This window comes from Canis aureus, chromosome 15, assembly GCF_053574225.1.
Source record: "Canis aureus isolate CA01 chromosome 15, VMU_Caureus_v.1.0, whole genome shotgun sequence".
NCBI classification, from domain to species: Eukaryota; Metazoa; Chordata; class Mammalia; order Carnivora; family Canidae; genus Canis; species Canis aureus.
Window position 1 is genome coordinate 19,895,288 of NC_135625.1, and position 26,936 is coordinate 19,922,223.

At 42.4% G+C, this 26,936-nt stretch overlaps 1 protein-coding gene across 3 annotated transcripts in view; it reads left to right on the plus strand.

Moving 5' to 3' along the window:
• Positions 1 to 26,936, plus strand: part of STOX2 (storkhead box 2) — a 255,657-nt gene that overhangs the window by 40,823 nt on the left and 187,898 nt on the right. The gene's annotated exons all lie outside the window — the stretch shown is intronic.

The following is a 26,936-nucleotide window of genomic DNA, read 5'->3' on the forward strand; positions in this document are numbered from 1 at the left end:
CTCCTGCGGGGCGGTGCCTGCGGCCGGCAGGTAGGCGGCGGCGCTGGAGGCTCGGCGGCGGGGCTGCCCTTGGGCGCGCGGTCCCGAGGAGTCCGGAGAGGATCCCGGTCGCCTCCGGTAGCCGCGGGCCTTCGGGCGCTGCTGCCGCCCCCCCGCGCCCCGACCGCCTTCCGTGGCTCCCCGCCGTCGGCCCGGGGGGCGCGGCCCGGGCTCGGGGCTCCGCGGGGTTCGCGCGCCCGCCGCTCGGCGCCAGGCGGACCTGCAGATTTCGTTTTGCTTCCAGTTACACCTTTCCAAGGTGCGCTTGAAGGGAAGAAGGGACACGAGGAAATTGGGGGGGGGGGAGTCTGATCCTCAACAAAAGAAGGGGGTGTACGGGGCATAGGAGATGGTCGCTGCGCGCTTCCCGGGTTGCGTGACTTGCTGTCGATTTTCTTATTTTTATTTATTTATTTATTTGTTTAGTAATTGCACTCCTGTATTTTTTGTAAATGCACTCCTGTATTCTTCGTCCAGGTCGCATGTCTTGTTAGAATACACTTTTTAGTTTTGTACCTTGGGCCCAGCGGGTAAAAGCGCATATAGTAAATAGCAGTGTTTCATGAAACGATTTCAAGAAAGAAAGCATTCTTTCTAAGTACCACGGCTTAAAAATTCTTTCATGACATTTTGGGAGGAGGTCAAAAGTTCAAACGCAAAAAGACTGTAAAGCCGCCTTTTTCGTTACCCGTTCCCGTTCCCGGTGTTGCCAGGCTGCCTTCCTCTGCCGGATTAGCTAATACCTGCCAATGTGTCTTCCTGTATGCCTGTCGCACATTTATAGCATTTAAAAAATTTAGTTGTATCTTGCCTGTTTTTGTATAGCAGAAATCTTTACAAAGCTTCCTTTGAATCAAGTAGACAATAAACCAGGAAGGCTTGCTTGCATCTTGTGTGTTTTGTAACCTGCGCTAAATTTCAAAAGGTGCTTTATTTATTTTTTCTTTTTTTACTTTACCAAAAACCTCAGTGGAGTACCTGTAATTAAGCTGCCTTAGTAAAGGGGCCAAGGTTAATGCCTCCCAGACTTGATCTCTTGTAGGTAGGGCTGCAACACATCAGAAAGTAGGGATGTACGTAGTTATTTTTAATGCCCTGTATAGATAACAGCATTTTAATAGTTTACTTTTAAACTTGACTTCATTCCTGTTTTTCCCTTTTCATTTTCAAAAATCTCAAGCATGTAAAAGTAGCATAATTCAAAAATCTTGTATTGAATTCCCATGTGCCCATCGTCCATCTTTGAAATTTATCAGCACATGGCCAATCTGATTTCCCCTCTACCCTTGTCCTCCAAGCTAATGCCATTTTGACATCCCAGGCATTGTATCAATAGCATTTGATTTGTAAATGTTTCAGTTCACATTTTTAATTTTTTTTTTCATCTAGGCAGAATTTGTAAAATCGTAGGATTTGAGAACCTGTTACATATTAACCAAAGAGAAATATTCTGGCAGTTTGAAAGGTTCCAAATTGCTGTAGTTGATTGACTCTTGCCCTGATCCGGCTGATTAGCTAGAGTCGTCTCAAGCTGACTGGTAGCTGGTGGGGGCAGCAGCTGCATTGCTCAGCTCAGCCCGGAACTCAGTACCATGATGGGAAGCAAAGACACCGCCTCTTGAAACAGAAGCATCAGATAAAGGAGCAGGAGTGGTGCCTGCTGGGATCCAAGTGGTCACTTTCTTTTGAACTGCTTTGGGGGTTCAGAATTTCTACTGGAATTCCAATTGTGCTTCAGTAATGACCGTAAAATGCTAAATTGTTGGCGAGAGTTTATCTACTAATTCTCTGTGGGAACCTCCGTTTCTGCTGCAGGCTCTGGTGTCTGCTCTATCAAAGGTGCAAGCAATTCCAAATTACTTTTGCCTGTAATTCCAAAAGTATGTGGTTCTAACCAACTGTAAAACTTCAGGTGAGCGTTGGGCAATGAGGAGGTGATAATGGATCCAACAAAATGAAGCAAAATAAGCAAGTCAAAGGAGAAGTTTTGATTTGGAATAGTCAGATTCACTCCTTAGAAATTATCTTCTCTGGGCATGTAGCAAAAAGCTTAGGCTTTGGATTTCCAGGATCCTTAGATGGGACATGTGTGTTCGGGAAACTAGGAACATTTCAAATTTGTGCTGTAGATTTTGAGTAAATCCCATATGTGTCTATTGAGTGCGTACTAGTTCCAGTCTCTGTGTCTCTCTTGAGATTGTAAAGACTGGTGAGGTGTGCAGTCTTTCTTGGGAGACTCCCACAAAACTGGGAAGTGCTTTGAAAAGGGAGCAAGGAGCAGGTCTTTCTGCCTTGTGAGCTGGTAGAGAGGTTTCACAGAGATGAGACTTGAGCTAGACCTTGTGCAGGTGTGGGGTGCAAGGGGTTCCTTCAGAACAGGACAGCTTTCCTATGCAGGCAAGAGCATGAGCAGAGTTAGTAGATGTGAGGTTGCTCATGACATGTTTGGAAATGGGCTGGTTTGGGTGGCGGGGAGACGGATGTGATCCAACAGTGCAAAAGGAGGCTAGGCCCAGATGTAATGATTTAGAAGCCACTAGTGGCAGGGAGGGGGTGACATGATTTGATTGTTGATATACGGAGAATTCTGGGGCCAGTGGGAGTGGTGGATGGGACTGGGAGGGATTAGACCCAGGAGCTCTGGCTAAGTCTATAGACACAGTTGTGGGGATAGGTGATGGGAGCTGTATTTGAGTGGTCACACTCTAAGGTACATGCCATGGTCAAGGAGTATTTCCTTAAGATACCATTTTAGCTGGGTTGTGTCTGGAGGGCCTTCCCACAGACCTGTGTATGGAGCGCACATGCTCCTCCTGCTGGGGCTCATGGGGTTTTCCCACCTGCCCGCTGTAGTCAGATCAAGCAGTCAATGCCATAGGGTCCCTGACTTCACATCTCAGGGGGTATGGCATGGCTTGGTTCTCTGTCCCTGCCAGTGGTTCTTTATATGTTTCCACTTTATCCTTCAGTCTTCAAATACTTAGCACCAAATATGCTATATGCTTTTTAGACTTTAAATCAGAACTTCTGTTTTATATTATAAAATTGTTTAGAATTTATGGGCACCAAGATTTTATTCTATTTCAGTATCTTATTGGTTTTCTCAAAAGGAGTTGCTCTCTTGAAGTGGTTTCTTAAAATAAAACTTTAAGACAGAATTGAGGGGTTTGTGTGTGTGTGTGTGTTTTGTTCTTTGTTTTTTTTTCTGTTTTTTTTTTTGTTGTTGTTTTGTTTTGTTTTGTTATTGTTTTTGTTTTGAGAGGGAGGCAGGGAGGAGCAGAGGCAGAAGGAGAGAAAGAATCTTAAGTAGGCTTCATGCTGAGTGTGGAGCCCATTGCTGGGGGCTGGACGTTACCACCCTGAGATCAAGACCTGAGCTGAAACATAGAATCAGATGCTTAACTGAATGAGCCACGCAGGCGCTTTCAGGGCAGCCCCAGTGGCTCAGCGGTTTAGCGCCGCCTTCAGCCCAGGGCCTGATCCTGGAGACCCACATCAGGCTTCCAGCATGGAGCCTGCTTCTCCCTCTGCCTGTGTCTGTGTCTCTCATGAATAAATAAATAAAATCTTTAAAAAAAAAATTCTTTTTCTTTCTTTCTTTCTCCTTTCCTTTCCTTTTCTTTCCTTTTCTTTCCTTTCTTTCCTTTCTTTCCTTTCTTTCTTTTCTAGAGGTGCCTGGCTGGCTCAGTTGGTAGAGCATGTGACTCTTGATCTTGGAGCCCTGAGTTTGAGCCCCAAGTTCGGGGTAGAGTTTATTTAAAAAACAACAGGGGCACCTGGGTGGCTTAGTTGGTTAAGTGACCACCTTTTGATTTTGGTTCAGGTCATGATGATCTTGGGGTTGTAGGATTGAGCCCCACATCAAGCCCCATGTTGGGCTCTGCACTCAGCACAGAGTCTCCTTGTCCTTCTCCCTCTGCTCCCTGCCACCCACCCCCGCTGCTCTTGCTCTTTCTCTCAAATAAATACATAAAACCTTTAAATAATAACAACCCCCAAAACAAACAAAAATGTATATTCTCCAAAAAAGTTTGTATATAATCCCCCAAAAGTTTATTTTGTTTATTTGAGTCAACTTACTATTAAATAATATTTGTAGACTGATGGTTGGGATTGATTAATGAGTGTTATGAAGTTTTTTGAATGAGAGGTACTGATTTATTCAACAACTGGAACTCCATCTGTTTTCTAGGATTTGTTCTGGGAACTGAAGTGGAAAACCCGTCAGACACAGTCCTTGTACTTTTGGAGGTTCCATTCTTTTTTTTTTTTTTTAAGATTTTATTTATTCATGAGAGACACAGAGGCAGAGACATAGGCAGAGGGAGAAGCAGACTTCTTGTGGGGAACCTGATGTGGGACTCAATCCTGGGACCCCAGGATCACGCTCTGAGCCAAAGGCAGACGCTCAACTGCTGAGCCACCCAGGCGTCCCTGGAGGTTCCATTCTAATGGGGCAACAGACATTTCGAAAACCAAAGACATGAGAATGTCACATAGTTACAAGTGCTGTAAAATTTATGCAGGTGATGGGATAAAGAGTGATGAGGAGAAATGGGATAATAGTCAACATTTATTGATCCTTTATTATTGTCTAAGTGCTTTATTTTTATTAACCAATTTTTTTAAGTTAACGTATAATATTGACACACAATGTTACATTAGTTTCAGGTGTACAACATAGGGATTCAACAAGTCTATATGTTTTGCCGTGCTCATTACAAATGTAGCTGTTATCTATCACCATTCAACACTATTCCATCACCATTGACTATATTCGCCATGCTGTACCTCTCATCCCATATTCACTCCATAACTGCAGGCCTGTCTCCCTCTTTCCTCCATGCAGTTTGCTCTCCCCCCACTCTCCCAACCCCCTCACAACCGCTAGTTTGTTTTTGGTATTTATGCATCTGTTTCTACTTTTTACTTGTTTGTTAATTTGTTTTGTTGTTTAGATGCCACATATAAATGAAATAACATAGTCTTTTGCTTTCTCTTATTTCACTTAGCATATTATTAATGAATCTTTAAGACAGCCATCCTATTTAGGTATCATTATTTTACCCATTTTATAGATGAAGAAATTGAGGGACAGAAAAGCAATTACTTCTCCAAGGACACCTAGTTAGTAAGAGAAAGAGCTAGGATCTGGGTGCAGACAGTGAGTTTTGTTTTGTCTTGTCTTCTCTTTTCCTCTTCCCTACCCTTCCCTTCCCTTTGGTCAGGTTGTCCGGACCAAAATTTCCTTCCAATACACATCCTCTCCCAACAATTTAGGGGACCAGATGGCTCAGTGGCAACTGGCTTGGCTGGAAGTGGCTACGTTCTTCTTTTCTCTTCAGTGACACAACAGAAAAGAGAAACCAGTGCCAGGGTCCAGGCTGTTGCCTTGTACCACTCTGTTTGAGCTTCCTTTGCACCAAACAGGTCGGTTCATTACTTTGTGTGGTGAAGAATCTTTCTGCAAGGCTTAGGCAAAGGACAGCAAATACTTCACTTTTTGCCCCCAAAGCTAGTGTCCTTCCCCACCAGTGTTTTGAGTGACTTCCCTGTCATAACATCTCATTTCACGTGGCACTTGACTGATGAGCAGTCTGCCAACAATGCAAGAGCACACGGAAATCAGCTTGACATGTTGGAGGAACGGAAAGAGCCAGCGAGGCTGAGGCTTGTTGAGCCAGTGAAAGAATGGGAGGCAGGACAGGAGATGAGGTCAGAGGGGCTCTTGGCCTCCAGGTCATGTGGGGCCTCCTGGGATTTTATTCTGTGAAGACAAGGCATTGAGCATCCAATAAACACAGAGCACTGGATGGGGGTCTGTAGAATATCCAGAAAAGTTTCAGACATGGGCATCCCTCTCAGAGAACCTTACCTCTCCTATTAAAATCTCAGGATGAAGTCTAAACAGCAAACGATGATGCATGTCAAGTTTTATTAATTTCTGGATAGTCATAAAAATATTTTTATGGAATACCTCACTCTGGCTCAAAGATGTTTTCAGCCAAGGTGTGTCAGTTTCATTGTAATAAAGCATTTAGAATGAACTTTGGAGACTCCCAGGCTTGCTGTGATAACTGAGAGGCTTGGCAGAGATTTGTAAATTTTATCTGGTAGGGCTTAATTCTGATCTTGAGCACATGTTTGTTTCCCTCTTGTATTAAGAGGTAAATTTGCCAGTTATCACCAAATTCTTTTTAAAAGCATAAGACTGAAAAATGTTTGTCTCTGTCTTTTGTGCTAGAGTGAAAGCACTCAGGTGTTTTGGGGTAAAAAACCCAGAGAGGTTTGTTGGATACAAACTACTTGCTACAAATAATTTTAAAGGTTTCATCCTGTGTACAGTATCTCCCACAATGATGTATATGAGGTGGGCTTTACCATGGTCCTTTGGGGGTTGGAGATGTACTTGTGTCATTGTTCTCCTCATTTTATGCATTTGTAAAACAAGTTTTGAATCCTTCCATTCTGTATTATAGCTGTAGACATAACAATTGCAGACTTTTTTTGGTAACTTTTTAAATTAATAATCTGGTTTATCTGAATGAAGAGGTTAAACAGATGTATTGATAAGGTACAAGCTGTGAATATAATCTAATATATAAGTATTACATATATGCACATATAGAAATAAATTTACCTTTTTTAAAAGATTTTATTTATCTATGTGAGAGGGCGCGGTGAGAGCACAGAGGGAGAGTGAAAGGGAGAAGCAGGCTCCCCGGTGAGCAAAGAGCCCAATGTGGTGCTCGATCCCAAGATCCTGAGACCATGACCTGAGCTAAAAGCAGAGGCTTAATGGACTGAGCCACCCAGGTGCCCTAAATAAATTTATCCTTAAGAAGATCCTGTGCGAAGAACTTTTTAATAAACTTGAATCACACTGGCATCAGAGGATGTTTAAATCAGCTTTTGATTTTTTAATATCAATACTTTTTTTTTTTTTTTGGAGAGCGAGAAAGAGAGTGAATGAGCAGGTTGGAGGGAGGGGCAGAGGGAAAGAGAGAGAAGCCCAAGCAGGCTCCATGCCCATTGCAGAGACTGATGCGGGACTTGATTTCACGACCCTGAGATCATGACTGAGATGAATCTGGAGTCAGACGCCTGACTAAGTCACCCCAGGCGCCCCACAGTCAATCTCTCTTGATAAAGAACAGTAAATTAGGACACTGTCAAAAACCAGAATGAGAGGTATCTCTGAAGAATTTGATAAATAACTTAAGGTAAAGAGGATCCATCAGAGTCATTTTGGGGTGGAGATAATGGTAAATCCTCCTGGGAGGGCAGACCCAACTGATAAGAAAGTCCACAGGGTGGTGGTGGACACCACGTGGAACAGACTGGGCGTGAAGCTGTTGTTGTGATGTTAACAATATGAGAGCATACCTCTGTGCTGTCAGTTTAACTCTTAAAACACACAATAAAATTCCTCTATTTTTTCAAATTCTTGTGAAGGCCCTCAAATAGAATTTTCTAAAGTAAGAGCACATCTGTTGATGCAAAATGACTTGTCTCTGAAACCAGGATGTCCCCTTCTCCTTTCCCAATACCAAACACAAGGGGAGCGTATAAAGTCCCTCAATCTGCTGAATGCTGGCTGATTAGTAGTACGTCCAGAATAACCTTCTTCTCATGAATCTAGGGGTCCCTGGAGGCCCTAAAGGCTTACCAATGTCTTCAGGGGCTGTAGTACAATCTGGTGGTATTTCATCTTCTTCCCACCTGGGATTGCAGCAGCCCGTGTCCTCAGGCAGCCCAGGGTGCTGAGGGGCTGCTGGCTCGAAGCACAGCTGCCAGGCTTCTGCTTTGTTACTTCCTGGGGAAAGTTGCGGTCAGCATCCTCCTGTGTGCCAGCCTTCCTCCAGTGCTGGGTCAGATACCCTCCCTCTACTTTCCCTCCAGGGTTTAGGCAATTTTTCCTTTCACACCTTTGCAATAAAAGATTATGATTACATCTCTGCCTTTCTAGGTAGCGCCCCCCACCAAGATTTTTCTAGAAACTAAAGTTCCCCTTAGGTATCCATTGATAGGACAATAGAGCTCAGTACCTGCTCTTCTAAGGAACTTTATTTCAGAAATTCCAGGCTGACCCCTTCATGGTGGGAAAGGGGGAGAACTGTCTACATATTTAACCCCTTGGAGGATTGATAGGATTCTCAAGATGAAGTTTTATTTCTTTGTAGATATTCCCAAACCTTTGGCTCTTGGCCCTTTAGGCTGTGTTCTGTTCATGGGGCGGTGGTGCAGTTCCAAGCCTGCTGTCAGCAGGACATTCCTACATGCTCACCCCAGAGAGCTGTAGGTGTTTGTGGCCACCCCTGCACCAATCCTTGGTTCCTTCCCTCTTTGACTTCGGCTTGATGCAGCTGTGCTTGATCCATAAAGTCTTGCCCCCTAGATTCTGATGACCCATCCTTTCCCCATGGGTTCCTTCTCGAATGGTCTTGCGCAGCGCAGGGTAGGGTGACTTGGAAAGCCTGCTGACTTTGGAGTTAATAAAGAATCTTAGGAGAGATGAATGGTTTGTTGTTACGGGGGATTTTGTGACCACAGTTTTCCTGGGTTGATCACTTTCCTTTCATCAGAGTCTGATTATTAATTTGTTAAAAAAAAAAATAAGAAAGAAGCTTTAAGTTTGTAACTGCGAAGCGCCGATGTAGAGCAAAGAAACCAGTACTTCAGAAACCATGTCTCTGAGCACTCCCAGGCAGTGGGGGTTATTCTAGCATCTTCTCCTCTTCCTGTATCTTTAATGTTTCCTCTTATACTGAAGAAGGAACATTCTAGAACACAATCTTTACGCCATATGCTCCTTCATTTTATTAAATGTGTACTGGTGCTACTCCAAGAGTTGGTCATATGGGTCAGGAATTATTCCAAGCACTTTGATACGTTGTCTCCTTTAATCCTTATAGGGGTAATGATAACATTATTTCTATTTTGTAGAGGAGAAAACTGAGGTTCAGAGAGTAATCTTGCATGAGTAAGCAATCTCAAATTTCAATCTGATTCCAGAGTCTGAGCTGTCAACCCATTTAAAACTGGTTGTCATTTCTCTGTCTCTCTTTTTAATGAGACCATTTTCATTTATTGAACTTTGGCTTTGTCAGGGGATCAGTGGAGCTCATAAAGCCAAGTCCACAGAAGATGGAGTTGGAATTGATGTTCTCAGCAACTGTGAGAATCTCTAGATTGCCTTCCCAATCTAGAGACTGGGTAAGTAGGGACTGTTTGCATTGAGAGGGATGTGGAAGCCCTGGGTCTCTCCACCTCCAACAAAAGTCATAAAATCTTTTGTGTCTTTGGAGAAGAGGCTCACAGAGATTAAGACTACTATCAAAGACTTGAAAGGTTCAGGATGGAAATTTCTGTCTCAACCCCATTTAGCTCTGAAGTATGACAGGTGCAGAACGGCAGAGAATTGCAAGCTTAATGAAGTAATGACTAATATCATAGCTCCAGATCTGGACATGGTCTTGTTAGAATATATCAGTACAGCTGTTGGCACAGTGACCCACAACTGATAAATATGTAAAAGTTTCCAAATACCAAGTGGTATACGTAAAAAATTTCCACAAAATATGTACATACATACATAAACACACACACACACACACAATAATATTAAAACAAAATATGTGCATCTGTGATTTAAGAATGACATGCAGCATCTTTGCACTTTTCTTCAACAGCATCCTCTTCTCTCTCCACCAAAGATAATAATTATCCTGAAATTTCTGTTACTCCTTCATTTGATTTTGTTTTGTAAGTTTGCCAAATATGTGTTCATTCCTTTTTTGAACTTCATATGAGTGGCATCATACACCAAAACTGATAATCATTTCTGTGGGATGAAGGTTTTGGCTTTCTTCATTATCATTGAGAATTTTTTCTCTTGTACTGTAATTTCTTTTTTAAAAATTTCTTTTAAGATTTAATTTGTTTATTTGAGATAGAGGGCGGGGGGGAAGAGAGAGGCATGATTCAGGGCAGAGGGAGAGGGAGAAGCAGACTCCCCACTGAGCAGGGAGCCTTACGTGGGGCTCTATCTTAGGACCCTGGGATCATGACCTGAGCCGAAGGCAGATGCTTAACTGACTGAGCCATTGAGGCACCCCAATCTTTTGGGTTTTGTCGTTGTCGTTTTTTTAGAGAGAGTGAGTGCATAATGGGGAGAGGGGCAAAGAGAGAAGGAGAGAGTGAATCTTAAGCAGACTCTCCATTGAGCCAAACGCAGGGCTCGATCTTATAACCCTGAGATCATGACCTGAGCTGAAACCAAGAGTCAGACGCTTAACCAACTGAGCCACCCAGGAGCCCCAGATCCTCTTGTGAATTTTTTTAAATGTAGATTCCATGCCTAGCATTTTAGTCTTTTGTATCCTTCTGTTTTAATGTGTGTTTTATAAGCAAGATATAGTTAGAGTTTGAATTTTAACTCAGGGTGAAGAGTATTTGCCTTTTAGGTATATTGAACCATTTAACATGCTGTAGTAGCTGATACGTTTGGTCTTGTTTGGAACTTTTTTATTTATCTGGGAGGCCCTACAGTATCAGCTTCTTATAGATCATTTGCATTTTTTTATAAAGATTTTATTTATTTACTCATGAGAGACACAGAGAGAGAAAGGCAGAGACATAGGCAGAGGGAGAAGCAGGCTCCCCTGCAGGGAGCCTGATGCAGAGACTGGATCCCAGGACTCCAGGATCACACCATAGGCTAAAGGGAGGCACCCAACCACTGAGCCACCCAAGCATCCCAGATCATTTGCGTTGTGAGGAAATGGTGCAATGTTACTCTCAAGTGGTCACTGCCAGTTTTACAAATGAAGAATTAAGTACCATCTTTGGTGTTTTCCTTTTGACCTTGTCACTAGAGCAATGATTCGCAAACCTGATTATTCTATAGATAAGTGAGCCCCAAATTCTCCACCATCACCGAGAGAAAGAAAACCACGGGTGCTACCTTGCATTTCCCAGGAAGGAGCCAGTGTAGATGTGAGTTGGTAAAGCATTCCCTTCCTAGCCTCAGACAGTGTCGACATGGACTAGAGGCAGTTGAGGATGCTCCCACTTGACCAGGCTTCAAAGCGGGGAGAGGAGAGGGGAGTGCAGGGGGAGTGGGACCCATTTATTCTAAAGAGGCTACATCAGTGTCATTTGGAAACTGGACACTTTGTTTTATTTTTTTTTGTTCAGGCTGTGCAAGTGTCTTAGATTTAGCATTCAGAGGCAAAAAAATGAGGGATGTTGGCATTGTTCTGGGTTAAACTGGCTCACAAAGCACACAGCACTCTCAGACAGTTCTGCAAAGAGATCTCCAGATGTTACAAGCAAGCACCAGCTCTTTGGTTCAGGCCCAACATATGGAGTGTCATGCTGTTCCTTTGGATGACAGTGTTCGTTGTTGTCCTTCTCCTCTGCTGTTTTAGATCTTCCATCTTTTTCATGTGGAAAGGGTTGATTTATGTTTTAAACTACTTATGCCAAATCAAGGAATAAATAAAGACCAGAAAGAGAATAGAAGCTTCTTGTAACGGAGGCAAGTCTTCAGTTTGGAGAAGCCCACAAAGACAAAATCAGATGGAAATTGCTGATGGCATGCGCTCAGCCTGTATGGCTAATGATAAAAGGTTTATTGTACAGAAAAGTTTTAATCTGGTGATTTCCCCCCTACTTTCTTTGAAAAATGAGCACTTATATATCTCTTTGGTTCTATGGAGAAAACAAGGCTCAGAAGACTCAAAAATGTCATTTTCTTAATATAATACCAGTTTCTTTTGTTCTGAAGTCGAGGATCACTCCTTATAAAATGACCAGCTTCCTTAAAGTCCAGCTGTAAGTAGCTATACTTGTGCTGAAAAATGTAACAGCAAATTTAATCAGCTAATTTGCATGTAATTTGAGTAAGTTATATTTTAAATTTATATGGACTCAAAATGATAAGTTGATAAAGTCACATTGTGCATAATACCTTTTAATGTGTGTAAACTTTTAAAATGGCGTTACAGATGAAAGAAAAAAGGGAGCTTTGCTGAAATAAGCATTATATTGCTTTCAATGATTTTTTACCCCCTCTCCCCCTGTTCCTTTAAAATTTCTGGAGATTTATTAGTAGAAGAGGGAGGGATCATTTTCATGCTAACAGAATGTGAATTGAAGTTATTTCTAAAGAGCAGTTTGATGTGAATTGGTGAGTTCACATAATTTCAGTGACTGGAAGGTTGCCTTCTCTGTTAGAATGTAAATCCGTGTTGGCCCATCTGAGGGTCAAGAGTATGGTCTATTCAGAAAATGCTTTTACATTCATGGAGAGGGATTTAGAGTACATGCAATTGTGCCAGAGAGAATGTGAGTACTTTTCCCTAAGCCCTGACCCTGGGTGCTCAAAAGTTCTGATGATTTAAGCATGTGCACTCAAATGAGTGAATGCAGTCCTCTGTACTGCTAACATAGTATTGCTAACATATTTAATTTCCTGAGTAGGTGGGTCATTGTGCCAACTTTGTCCTCTTGCCAAAAAGATTACTCAGTCATTTCAATTAAGATACTGCCTCTCAAAAGTCACAAAAGTTGGCATGATCACCATTTATACAATCACATATTTTAAAAGGATTGGCATTTGTATCCTACTTGCTTATATTAGCAGTTCACTATGAATGTGTCTTTCCCATTAGATTGTAACTTCTTTGAGGGTGGAGACTATAAACTTCAGTATTTATTTCAAAAATTTTATTTATTTATTTGATGAGAGAGAGAGAAAGAGAAAGAGAGAGAACAAGCCAGGGGGAGCTGTAGAAGGAGAAGGAGAAGCAGACTTCCACTGAGGAGCCTGATGCAGGGTTCGATCCCAGGACCCCAAGATCATGACCTCAACTAAAGGCAGAAGCTCAACAGACTGAGCCACCCAAGTGCCCCTAACCTTCAGTTTTTATGTCCTACTCCAATTCCCTATGTAATATGGATTTAGAAGTATAATATATGTATACTTATAGGTATAGTTAATGCTAACTGGCTGCTGGTGGCAATTTTTAAAGTACCATTTGATAAAATAGTTAAACAAGGAGGCCATTAGACAGGAGTAGCTTTAGTGCCCTTCATAGCCTGTGTAAACAGATTAAATCCAAAGTCATCTAGATTTTCTTGAATCTGAGAAAATGGAACTCAAGAACAACTATCATAACAGCTGAATAAATTTCCCACGTAAGGCAGAAATTTAAATTATAGCCAATTAAATAATTGCTTTGCTTTACTTCCCTGTCTTCTTTTTTTTTAATTTTTAAGATTTTATTTATTTATTCATGAGAGACACACAGAGAGAGAGGCAGAGACACAGGCAGAGGGAGAAGCAGGCTCCATGCAAGGAGCCTGATGTGGGACTTGATCCCCGGACTCCAGGATCACACCCTGAGCTGAAGGCAGATGCCCAACCGCTGAGCCACCCAGGCGTCCCTCCCTGTCTTCTTTATAAATACTTCTGCTCTACTGGGGAGACCCTCAACTGGAATTGTTTGCTCAAGAAAATTTTTAAAAATTTAATGTGTCTCGGTTTATCTTTTTAGATATTTTAACACTGGGGAAAAATGACTCAGATCTGTTAAAGGCAAGATAAGTCTGAGAATCTTAATATATTGACAAAGGTAGTATAAATTGAAAAACACATTTTTTGGGGAAAAGATCTTGTCAGTATGTAACGAAAAGCCTTGTAAATATTCACATAGTTTGATGTAGTAAACCTATTTTTAGAACTATTTTGAAGGTAGTAATCCAAACTACAGAGAGCTATATGTAGGAAGCTATGCATTATACAATTTTTATTTATTTATTTATTTATTTATTTATTTATTTATTTATTTATGATAGTCACACAGAGAGAGAGAGAGAGAGAGAGAGGCAGAGACACAGGCAGAGGGAGAAGCAGGCTCCATGCACCGGGAGCCCGACGTGGGATTCAATCCCGGGTGTCCAGGATCGCGCCCTGGGCCAAAGGCAGGTGCTAAACCGCTGCGCCACCCAGAGATCCCACATTATACAATTTTTAAGAAAGATTGTGGAGCTCCTGGGTTGAGGAGCTCAGTTGGTTGAATGTCCTACTCTTGATTTCTGATCTCAGGGTCCTGAGATGGAGCCCCCTCCCCCACCAAATCAGGCTCCTCTCTCAGCTTGGAGTCTGCTTGAGATTCTCTCTCTCCCTCTGCCCCTCCCCTTACTCTCACCTGCGCTCTAAATAAATAAATAAATAAATAAATAAATAAATAAATAAATAAAAAAATAAAATCTTTAAAAAAAGGAAAGAAAGATTGTAAGTAACCTAAATATCATTAGTAGAGAGTAAATTATAGTTCTACATACTGGATGGATATACAGCTGTTCACATGTCTATGATGGTTATGGAACCACATGGAAAATGTCTATACTACATAGTTTATGTGAAATGCATGTGATGTTTCATAGCAGTATAAATCAGAACAAAATATCAAACAAGGTGCATAGGAAAAAATGGGGAAGAATAAGAAGTACTAGGTACTGAATAATGACTGTCTTATGGGCACAGTGCCAAGTATTTTCTCATTGAACTTTTATCTTTTTAGTTTTTTTTTTAATATTTTATTTTTTTATTCATGAGAGACACAGAGAGGCAGAGACATAGGCAGAGGAAGAAGCAGGCTCCCTGTGGGGCACCTGATGCAGGACTAGATCCCAGGACCCTGGGACTGTGACCAGAGCCGAAGGCAGATGCTCAACCACTGAATCACCCAGTTGTCCCCTCATTGAATTTTTATAAATGGCTTTTGATGCACCCGTTTTGTGGATGAGGGAACTGAGCTTTTGAGAGATTGGATAACCTTTCTCCACCATGTTAGCTGATGGAACCAGGTCTGGACCCAGGCCTGGGGGACCTAAAATCTGTGCTTGAAACTGGTGATTCCCAAAGTTGACTGTGCATCAGAATAATCGTGAAACTTTAAATAACTAAATAAATTAATAAATTAATAAATACTGTATGGCTTCACCCCAGATCTCCTGGATCAGGATTACCAGCCAGACAGCCAGGAGCCTGTGTTTCTGATACACAAGGTGGGTTCTGTGACTGGTCCATGGCCAGCATTCAGGACCCCCTGCAGATTCCACTTGTTGTGTAAAAAAAATACAGTGAATATTAATTTGTGAATATAATAGTAGTTGAATTTAGATAATGGGACTAAGGGTGATTTTATTTTTTCCCTCCATTTTTCCATGAGGCAGTGATGTTACTTTGAGTATAAACACTTAATGAAGATGATTGAATAAAATACTTCATTTAAAGAGTCTCCCATTTTGGGGGGAGGATATTATATGCTGATGCTTTTTAAAAGTCCATTCTGAAAGTGCATAACTGAGAAAAATGGGATGATGCCCAAAAGAGGTATAATTTTAGCAAGATACTATAAAATATATCAGTCTAATGATGTTTACAGTTAACAGCACATACTAAATTTCTTTGCATTGTAACAGTGCCTTAGAAAATATAACTTGGACTATAGATTTAAGAAAAGAAGTTGATGGTATATTAATTATATTTCAACTAAAAAATAAAATAAATACATTACATAGTTAGACAAAACCCCAGAGAAACTGATCTATTTAGCATTTTGAAGAAAAAGAAGACTATGATCATGGAATATTTTGTTGTCAAGCAAAGGGGAAAGAGTTCTTTTTCTCATAGTTGGGAGGAAGGGGTGTGAAATGAGATCATAATTACAGGAAATAATGGACTTTATTGTTAATGTACAACCATGTGACACTCGTGTTGGAGAGGTCAACACTGGGCCTTTTTCATCGAGTCTCTGTGACACTGTGAGCTGCCATGTTGGGTCACCCTGAGGCAAGAATAACAATGTGGAACTTTAAATAAGAAGAAAGCAATGCTGACAAATTTCTGTTTTTTTTGGAGGACAGAGGAAGATGTCAGAACTACACAAGTCATATGTGCATATCTTAAAAGGAGTGTCCTACCTGCTAATGATATTTTTGTATTTATTAGGATACATGAAATGATCAAAAAGCTTGCTTACATGATGAGGGGCCCAGGGTAGCCTTAGACTCCAGTATGTAAGTTCAATATTTTCTCTTTGCAGGCCTGGCCAAGCAGTCTTCAGAATTCCTGGGTGTATTCAGATCCTAAATAATTGCCTGAGTTATAAATTATATATTCATGAATGTATATTGTAAAGAATAAGGTGCACATTGTGTGTGTGTATATATATTTAGAAAGATTTAATTTTTTATTTTAGAGAGAGTGCGTGATGGTGTGAGCAGGGGGGAGGGACAGAGAGAGAGAGAGAAGCAGATTCCCCACTGAGGGTGGAGCCCATCGAGGGGTTCCTCAGTTTCAGGAAACTGAGATCATGGCCTGAGCTGAAATCAAGAGTTGGGTACCTAACCAACTAAGCCACCCTGGCGCCCCAAATATTATACATATTTTTAAAAGCTGAGTAATGATGAACCTTAGTTGTGAAAAATTTATTTAAAAAACGACAAAAATTTTGTCCTCTGGAGCAGTGACTTCTACATGAGAGAGCAGATGGAATGGGAACAGAGAACCAGAAATCCACAAAGACAGTGGAAGTTTTCTATTAAATCATTCCTTAATTGAAAATAAAAGAAGTCCCCATTAAAGATATTCTCATGAAAACCAGAGTTTTACATCGGTCCCAACTTTGTTGAAGAGGAAGGGGAGAAGGAGGAATTTCAGACGGTGTCCTTGTCCATTTCAAGGCAAGTGTTGAACTGGCTGAACTGATGGCTCAGTGGAAGCTACCGAATCTCCAGTGTAGCCATAGTTCCAATACTGCTTTTGCTGTTGGCTGTGATCATTGAAATCGTGTTCACCTGCTCTGGGTGTCATGTATCCCTGAAGTCATGATGGAAGAAATGAAGTCTGTCCTGTTTCTTCAGGGTAGGAGACCACCACTTGAGCTTTGAAATGCTCTCAACATTCTCGCAAGGTATTTGAATCAAAAGAAGAACCCTATTTTGGGGTCAGATTAGGAAACAATGGCCTTCACAACTGCCCCCTTAACCTAGAAGACCTCTGTCCACTAATTAGGTGGTTATTCACATCCAAACAAATGTGCTAAAGGTGGTGCACCTTGCTTTGTAAATCCTTGAATGATAACCCTTGGGTCTGTCCTTTGCTGGGTTATCAGAGGGAAATGTGCTTGCTGGATTTGTGAGTAAAAAGACATAGTAGCTCTGGGGAACTCCAGGGGAAAAAACCGACTTCTTTGCACTTCTGAACAGTTTTCAGTTGGAGCACTGCATATTTGGTAGAAGAAATTGAAGCTCTAGATACGCAGAAATGGATACTCCATGGGATAAAGATCCAACATTATAGTTTGTGCATTTATAGCTGATTTTAAAAATTAAAGCCACTGTTTTATTTATTTATTTTTATTTATTTATTTTTAAATTTATTTACTTGAGAGAGAGAGAGAGAGAGAGAATGTGAGCAGGGGAAAGGGCAGGAGAGCCCAGTGTGGGGGCAGGATCCCAGGACCCCGAGATCATGACCCAACCCACAATCAAGAGTCAGACGCTCAACCAACTGAACCACTCAGGTGTCCATTACCTTTTAATTTTTAAAAATTTGATGACACCCTCAAGGCTTCCTGTAGGTGAATTTTAAGACGTTAGATCACATTCAGTCTGTCTGCTGGGTGACTCCAGGTAATGTACTCTTGTCACTGGTGGTAAGTCACTTTTGTGAGCTTTTGAGGGGAGACCTTTTCTCTCTGATATTCTTGAAAAGAGGACTAAGAGGAGTTTTGGAAAAGGGATTTGACTCAGGTGTCAGACATACTTTACAGATTACTGTGGTGATCTCCCTATTCGTATTAAAACAAGCGTTTCCAGGTATGAGCTTATTTCTTTCATTTACATACATTAGCTAGGCTGGTTTTCTCCTTCACTTCAGAGTATGAAAACAAGCAGAACACTTTGATGATGAAGTGATTGTTATTGTCCTTTCACTGAGCAAGCATCCTCAAGGGTCTTTAAGAACATTGGGTAATGAAGAAAAAATATGAATCTTTCAAGGTTACTGTAAATATTTTTCTTTGAAAATATCATTGCTGTGACACTTTTCATTGCTGTGTTTAATTTTGCAACGTCCAGTACAATGAAAAGAGAGGGTGAGATTTTTATGTTTACCTAAAGGAGGCAGGGTTGTGAAAGCTTGCCATAGTACATCACAAGTGGGAAGATAAAACTTCTTCCTCCATTTTTCTCGCTCACTTCAGGGTTGTGGTTTTGTTCCCCTGTAAACTGCTCCTGGAAGAGAAGTTGTGAGGGTCATGGTCTTAAATAGGGTAAGCAAATATTCTAGAAATAGTTTTACAATACAATTGAGATTAGGAGTGCTTAGAGAATGCAGTTTATGGCATGAGAAGTATCAGAATTAAAGTTAAACCCCTCTCCGTATTAGTGGTCAAAAATGATTTGTGTTTGAGATTCATCTGTTTTTGAGGTATTAGTAAAATCTGAAAACTCCAGGTTATTTTTGTTTCATTACTAAAACAATGTTCTGTGTCCAGGAGATCGACCCCTGCCTATGCTTATTATATCCCTCACTTTTTCTTTTTTACATTAGTCCCTATTATTAGGGTCCTATGTGGGAAGGAGGGGGATCATGGTCCCTTAGCACCTTTTCCTGCCCTGTGTGCAGAGGCTTCGGGAATACTGCTGACTGTCCACATTGTTGCTCTCTGGATTGGGTGGAGATAAGCCTTTTTTGGGTGATAAACCTGCGTGGGATGTCAAGAGAACCCAAGGATGGGTTCTCATTACTTTGAATTTGCAGCTCTGGGGTCTTGGATGAATCAGCGTTCTATTGGAGTATTATTTATTTTTACATTTAAAAAAAGGTATTATGTATTTATTCATAAGAGATACACAGAGAGAGGCAGAGACACAGACAGAGGGAGAAGCAGGCTCCATGCAGGGAGCCCGACGTGGGACTCGATCCCAGGACCCCAGGATCACTCCCTGAGCCAAAGATAGACGCTCATCCACTGAGCCACCTAAGGGTCCCTCTATTGGAGTATTAAAGGAAGTCAGCAAATACAAGTATAACCATTTATTCTTTCACCTTTTCTTGTTCCCTGATTTGTGTTTTTTTTTTTTTTTTTCTGGTCTCTGCATATTTATACGTAACAATGTCTCATTGGCTTCTGTATCTTTCAAAGGACTGAATTTTTCATACTTGGTTTCAAAGTATACTGATTGAATAATAGGCTGTCAGGACAGTAAAATTTGGCTAATTCCAAATTTTGGAATTTTGGTTTTTGAGAAGCTCAAGGTAGCCCTGAAACTAGAAGTTAAAAAAAAAAAAAAAGAAGAAAAATAAAGAAAAAAGAGAAGAAAATGAAGCTAAGGAGTTTTTTCTGCTCATGGCTCTGCTGACTTCCTGGCCCTCCTTTCCTGACGCTAATCCAATATAGTGTAACGACTTTATTTTGCTTTTGAATTTTTCACAGAGGCTTGCTGAGAACCCTCCCTTGGCTGGATGCCCATGTGTAACCATAGGGTACTACACGGAATGCGGATAATGGCTTCATTTTCCTCTGTTGTAATAGGTAGAAACCTGTGTTAGCAGGTAGCAGAGCTTTTATACAGAGTACAAATGAAAGCACACGCGGTGGTATTCATGCCAGGGCACAGCAGCCTGAATCTGTTCAGAAACAGTAATTGTCTTCTTTCTGGACATCTCACTCATGACTCTGAAGACTTGAGGGTGACCGGCTTCCTTGCTCTCAAGGTCAGAGGTCCCAGCTGCAGCCCTGTCTGTGCTCCTTGCTGTGATGCTGCAGGTGTTGGGCTGGGGGGCTGAGAGGCAGGGAGGTCACCATGGTTAGGTCCGGCAGTGTCCGCTCCCCGATGCTGGAAAGTTCCAGTCCCCTGGCCCCCGGGGCCCCTGGCAGACCGGGGAAGGGTCCCCTTGCTCTCTCAGGCTGCCTCTACCTCCCCAGCTGCCAAGGCGCCCCCACTCCTGTCCCTGTCAGCTTGATGCCACGCTTGTCTCAGGGGTCTGTTAGTGAGTAGCCTGGGCGTCCCTAGGTCACAGAGTTGGAGCTTAGGATATTAGATCCAGACCGGACCTGGGGAGTCACCCTTCCCTCAACAGGAAACAGAAGTGTAGAAAGATCTGATTGGCATTAGTGTCTGGCAGCCAGGGTGGCCCAGGGCTGGTGCAGGGCTCAGCTTTGCCCCCCAGGACGGGTGCCCCACACACTTCTTCCTCCCTGTCGCAGTTCAGGCTCAGGCTTTGGATGGGGTGAAATGTCTTTTCCAACTTCGGTCCGGGAGGGTCGGTCCCCATTTGGTGTGAGCCTGGAGGGGATCCGCGTGCCCTTCTGGAGCTGGCACACCTAACTGTTGTTTAAGAACAAGGTTGGAGGGATCCCTGGGTGGCTCAGTGGTTTAGTGTCTACCTTCGGCCCAGGGCGTGATCCTGGGTCCTGGGATCGAGTCCCACATCGGGCTCCTTGCATGGAGCCTGCTTCTCCCTCTGCCTGTGTCTCTGCTTCTCTCTCTCCCTCTGTCTCTCATGAATAAATAAATAAATCTTTTTTTTTTTTTTTTTTTAAAGAACGAGGTTGGAAAATGCTACCATTTATTGCATACCTGCTGTATGTTAGGTTCAGAAGTAGCCCACTTATCTATGTTGTATTTAATCTGCATAGAAACCCAATGAGCATCATATTCTTACCTCCATTTTATAAGAAGCTGAACTTCAGAGAGGATGAGGGTCTTAGCTGCTGTCAGATGGATAAAGAGCAGCAGTGCTGAGGCTCTGAGCAGCCTAGGCCTCTGCCACCCCCCTCCTGGGGGCCTTCTGCTGGGTGCACCCCTGCCCCCACACTCCCCTGCTTCCCACCTGGCCACTTTGCTTCTCCTGGAACCTTTGGGTGCTCTGCAAAGTTTATACAATCAATTTTTTTCTTCCAATATAAACTTTACCACCAGAATCTAATAAGGGTCCTCTTTCTTTTCCAAACTCTGTTATCAGGAGGCCGTGGCTGGCCAGAAGTAGATGCACAAAGCATGTACTTATAATTCTCAAACCAGAGAGACAGCAGTGCCTAAAGGCATTTACTGCCCCTCAGGTCCATCTGGGGGACAGCTTCAGCAGGAATGAAAACTTGCTTGATGAGCAGGCCTTTCAATCCCAGTGACTTCTACAACGTTCTTGGGGTTTTCCTTGGCTCTTTCCGTCAGTGCCTCTAGACTGTAAATGCTCTAGGGCAAAGAATTTTGTTCTTTGGCTCATTTTAACTATTGTAAAGTGTGGTGTACACCCTACATTAAAAAAGATGTAACAACAATACAACCTTGTCCTTCAAATGCAGCCTCGGGTCTCGATCTTTTCCCCAGATATGCAGACGTGTATAGCCATGTACCTTGTAAAGTCGGCTACCATGCTTCCCATGAGAAGTGGTTTTTAACAAGATCCATTTTGCTGTGTTCCTGCAAACTTGGGAAGTCATGAAGCGTTAAAGCAGTTTGACAGTTTTATGTAATGGTTGTGTTTAGCTCATCCTGTAAGCTGTTACCTACTTGAAAATAATTTTGAGAATAAGACAGTCTTATGATAAATTTAGACTTGCCAGAATAGGAGAATTTATTTTTTTTATTTTTTATTTATTTGGGAGAGAGAGAGAACACACGTCAGGGGAGAGGTGGAGGGAGAGCGAGAAGCAGACTCCCTGCTGATCAGGGAGCCTATTGGAGGGCTGGATTCCAGGACCCCAAGATCATGACCTGAGCTGAAGGCAGATGCTTAACTGACTGAGCCACTCAGGTACCCCCAGAATAGGAGAATTTAAATAGGAATACTGTCATAATAAGCTTTACGTTTTTTTCTGCATCATAAAGCTAATAAAATGTTTTTATTATTCCCAATATTCCCCATATTTTAATATAAATTATTTCTCACCTATGATCTACTTTCATTGAGCCTATTTCATTTTCCTAGGCGGTTGGCCTTGGGTAGTTTCTTGAGACTCATTTCAGTTACATCTAACATGAAAAGACATACTAAAGAGAATTAAATGGAACAGCCAACCATTGTGTTAATCTTCAACAGCTTCTCAAATAAATGACCACAGAAATGTTATATTGTGTGATTGTTTAAAAAAAAGGAATGAAATTCTTTTTTTTTTTTTTTTTTTAAGAAATTCTTTTTGACTAACCAGTTACCAAAACTCCATTTGTCTGAGCACATGGAATAGTCCACTGGCTGGTGGTGAAGAGCCAAGCACCTGTTGCTGGGCAAGCTCCATGGGTTCATGGAAGGGGATAGAACTGTAGAGCTAGACTGTGGTCCTTACCTTGGACTACCAAGTGTGGGATCCCAAGGTGGCTTTCTTCCTGGCCTGTACATCCAGAATGCCTTCCTGTCCCTTCTCTCCTCAGATGGCCCTGGGGCTACTGGACAGGGGCAGAAACGTGGTGGATAATCCCTGGCTCTTAGAGACTGAGGAGGCTGCTATCAACGACACTTGCTAAAGAGAGGCGGAGTTGAGCTGAGGGTCTGGGATCCCTCCATGGTGTCAGCAGGTCAATGGTGGATAGTTCGAGGTAGCGGGGACATTCTTTGCTACTTATTAGGCTTTGAAGATCTTGAGCTAATATTCATGGAAGGGGTGGAGAGACTGTGGGTGAGAAAGAAAGCGGGCATTCTAAGGTGGGAGAAGCAGCTTGCATGAGGCCTCCAAAATGGTAGGGAGTAAGGCAGGCCTAGGGGGCAGTCCAGAGCTGATTCATCCCTCCCCCTGGGTTAAGCTCTGCTGGGGCTGGCAGAGGTCAACCCCTAGCATCAACTAGCATCCATATTTCAGTGAAATATACTTGCACTGGGCCTGAGGCAGCCTCAGAATGGAGGTGGGTCTTCAATCCAAGCACTTCATTTGCAAGTGCATGGGATGGAGTATGCCCTCCCCCACATCCCTCCCACCCCACACCCCCCCACCTCCCCAGCCTGGAAAGCCCTGAGCACTTGCTTCCATTCTGTTCTCTAGGAGGGCTTGAGATCTAAACCTAGTGCCACATTAAGGAGTATGGAAAATTGGGAGGGATTCTGGGCCGGCCTTTGTTGGGGAGGGAAGCAAGCAGAGGAGTTTAGATTTGTGCCATAAGCAATAGAAAGATGCCTGAGTATGGTAAAAGCAGTGTTGGGAGATGATGAGTCTGGCAACAGGCAGACAAATGCTGGGGAGAGGGCAGGAGCAGCAACAGATCAGTTGGGTGTGAGCTGAAAATTGACATCATTTTTTCAGTCACTGGGTCCTTTGGGTAATCTTTGGCTTCTTCTTCTGTTTCCTATTTGTCTAACATGGAAGTTCTTGATTTTTACTTTTTTTTTTTTTTTTTTTTTAAGATTTTCTTTATGAGAGAGAGAGTGAGTGAGAGGGAGTGCGTAAGCAGGGGAGAGGGAGAAGCAGGCTCCCTGCTGATTCTAGGACCCCGGGATCATTACCTGAGCCACCCAGGTGCCTTGGAAGTTCTCAATTTTTAGTACACAGCAGACTCACCCAGGGAGTGTATTAGAAATACAGATTCCTGGGCTCCCCCACCCTGTGGGTCTCTAAGTGAGTCAGCCAGGAGCAGGGCTGGGAGTCTGCATTTTTATTTTGCATCCCAGAGGATTCCAGTGCAGTGGATCTGATGACCATGTTTGAGAAAATTTACTCAATTGGTCCCTGTTAGGTTCTTAGTCTCTGTTCTGATTTTCCTTTTGCATTGAGGACCTCAACTGCTTCCTCTCACCCTGTCCTTCTCTGCTCCCCTCAGTGAGCCTGTGCCCAGCAGAAGGGCTTGTCACTGAGCCCAGGGCATAACTCAGGGTGCATCTCAGTCCTCAGGCTCATGCCTTGAGGGGTCCAGCTCTGCACTCCTCTTCCTCTGAGACCTTCTGCTCTAGCCTCCCCAGCTGAGTCATCGTGGGGACTTCCTTTCCACTTCTGCGGCCTCTCGTATTCATACTAGGTAATAGTGATGAAGGGTAAGCCACCAGCTTGTCGAGAGAGCAGGGGCTTTGAATCAGGCCCCCCTGTGACTCTAGGCAGGTCGCTTCACTCCCCTCGAGTCCAAGTTTCCTGGCTGCATGGCCTGCCCCATGGGGTTTGGTGGGGTGGAAGTGAGATGCTGCCCAGGAGGGGACTCAGCTTAGTGCTTCGCATACAGAATGTTAGGTAAGTTCTTTCACCTTCTTTTCCGGGTGTGTCCTGAATCCCCAGCTGGACCAAAAGGCCTTTAAAAGAAAAAGGTTGTGCCTTACGTTGTTCCTCTTTGGTCTCAGCATTGGGCTGACTGCTCAGTAGGTAACAGTAACACAAAAAGTAGTAATAGTAGCGGTAGTGGGAGTAGCAGCAAAGGCAAATTTATAAAGTACTTGTGCTCTGCTGGGCATTCTATAGAGCGTTATCCATTTAATCTTCTCAACAAAGCTTTGAGGTGGGTGCTAATATTAACATTAGGTGAGGAAACAGGCACAGAGTGAGTAATCCAGTTGCTCAAGGTCACCCAGCTGCTGTGTAGCAGAGCCAGCGTTGGAACTCAGAAAATTTGGCTGCCACCTCTCACAGCACTTGAAAAAGAAGAAAGCCCATTTTATTATTGGGAAAAATGTTAATCATGTACTACAGAGATAGAGGGAACAATATAATGACTTCCTATTTACGCAGCCTCAATCATAATCCACACACGGCCCGTCTGTTTTGTCTATAACACCACCTACCTCTCTGTCTCCACTTTAAATTATTTTGAAGCAAATCCCAGACATCATAGAATTTCGTTGTAAATACATATGTACGTAGCTCTAAAAGATGCCTTTTTTTAAAAAAGTATAAATGCAATGCTGTTACCACACATAAAAATATCAGTTGTTCCTTGATGTCAACTATTCAGTTTGTGCTTAAATGTCTGCGATGGTAGCATTAACATTCTTGGGTTGTTTTGTTTTGTTTTGTTATTTTAGAGAGAGGGGTGGGGAGGGGAGGGGGTGGAGGGAGAGAGAGAGGGAGAATCTTAAGCAGACTCAACACCCAGCATGGAGCCTAACGTGGGACTTGATCTCACAACCCCGAGATCATGACCTGAGCCAAAACCAAGGGTGGGATGCTTAACCGACCGAGCCTCCCAGGCATCCCACATAAACATTCTTTACAGTTTATTTGTTCAATGAGGATCCAAACAAAGATAGCTTATTTTTAATAATGTTTTTTAAAGCAGAGTACCTGAAGACTTGTACTTCTTGGGCTTCCTTCAGCACGTATTTATCGCGTGTCTGCATTTTGCAAGGCCCGGTCTGAGGATGATGAAAGATGATTTCCAAGGAGCTGTCAGCTGCCATGGTAACTGACCGGATTCAGAAAATGGCAGATGGTATTGGCTCATTTTGCTTGGATGGGTAATGCTGGACTAGAACTCTTGACAGAGATAGAAAGGTGGAAGGAAGAAATACGATGGGTTTGTCTCATGGTTAGTATTTAGAATCTAAAATCATATTCTATCCTACATGGATATTTTCTGCATCCCACTCTTCATCTCTCCCTATACACTCGGTCCTTCTTTTCATGGCAACTGGAAAGTCACTGTGTTGGCTTTTTTTCTTCCCCTTTAAAAAGTTGATGGAAATTTGGGGGATGTAGTTAAACAACAGGATCTTTTCGTGAAATTAATCTAGGTGTGGTGGGGTCAATCCATGCACTTTAGTGGCATAATCTCAGTGGTGACAGGTGTAAGTTTCTAGATAAATGCTTTTATTGTTTAGTCGGGCTCTAATGTACCAGAGAATGCCTTGTCAAATGAGCAAGCATTTGGAGAAGGGGAAAGATGAAATTCTATGAAATATTTCTGTTTGCTTTGAAACTATTCATCTCTTTGTTTTGGGGACCTTGCTAACTTCAAAGTAAAGTGTTGTGATTTACCTTGAGTTTGATGGAATTTTTTTTTCTCTTAACCAAGACCACACTTTAAAAACTTGACGGAGAATCATATGCACACTATAAAAATCTACTGCTGAAACCTGCTGCTGCACACATATGAGTTTCATCAAGTAGATTTAAGTTGAAACAGGCAGACGAGAGAAAGCAATTTGACTTTGGTGCCAACCAGGAGAATAGAACAGCAGTTTGCTTATTTCGGCTGTTTCAAATAGCATTTATAAAGTTGGCTAATTTCCTCCACAGATATTTTGCCAGCTAGCACTGAGAAATAAGAGATTTTAGAGATAAACTTTTTTTTTTTTTCCTGTCTAAAGAGATGGTATTCGGTCTTTTAAAATCTATCATCTTTTTCTTTGGTTAGAGATACTCTATTTGATGCGTGTCAGTCATTTTTCGTACCCATTAAAAGTTATTTTCAAAAGTACATCATGAAACTCCTGGTTTTTCTTTTTTTGTGAGCTATTTAAGTTAATCTGCTGTGCTTTGAATTTAACTTCAAGCATGAGGTTGTCATTTTAGAAATATTAAAAATATTAATCTTTGAGGCTCCTGGGTGGTTCAATTGGTTAAGTGTCTGCCTTTGGCTCTGGTCACGGTCTCAGGGTCCTGGAATCGAGCCCCGCATCGGGCTGCCTGCTTCTCCTCTCCTCCTTGCTCCTGCTCTCTCTTGCTGTCTTTCTCTCTCAAATAAATAAAATCTTAAGAAGAATAAAAAAAATATTAATCTTTATAGTCGATGTACTTTCAGGCTGCCAAGGGATTGTGAGTTGCAGTAGTAGCAGAAAGGGAAGAGGAGGAAACATGGAAGCAGCCTGTTCCCTTCTTGTTAAAGCTGTTGGTCCATTATCATATTATTGCCTTCCTCACTGTGTAGATATTTCCAGTCTCAAGAACCCACCAGTACTACAT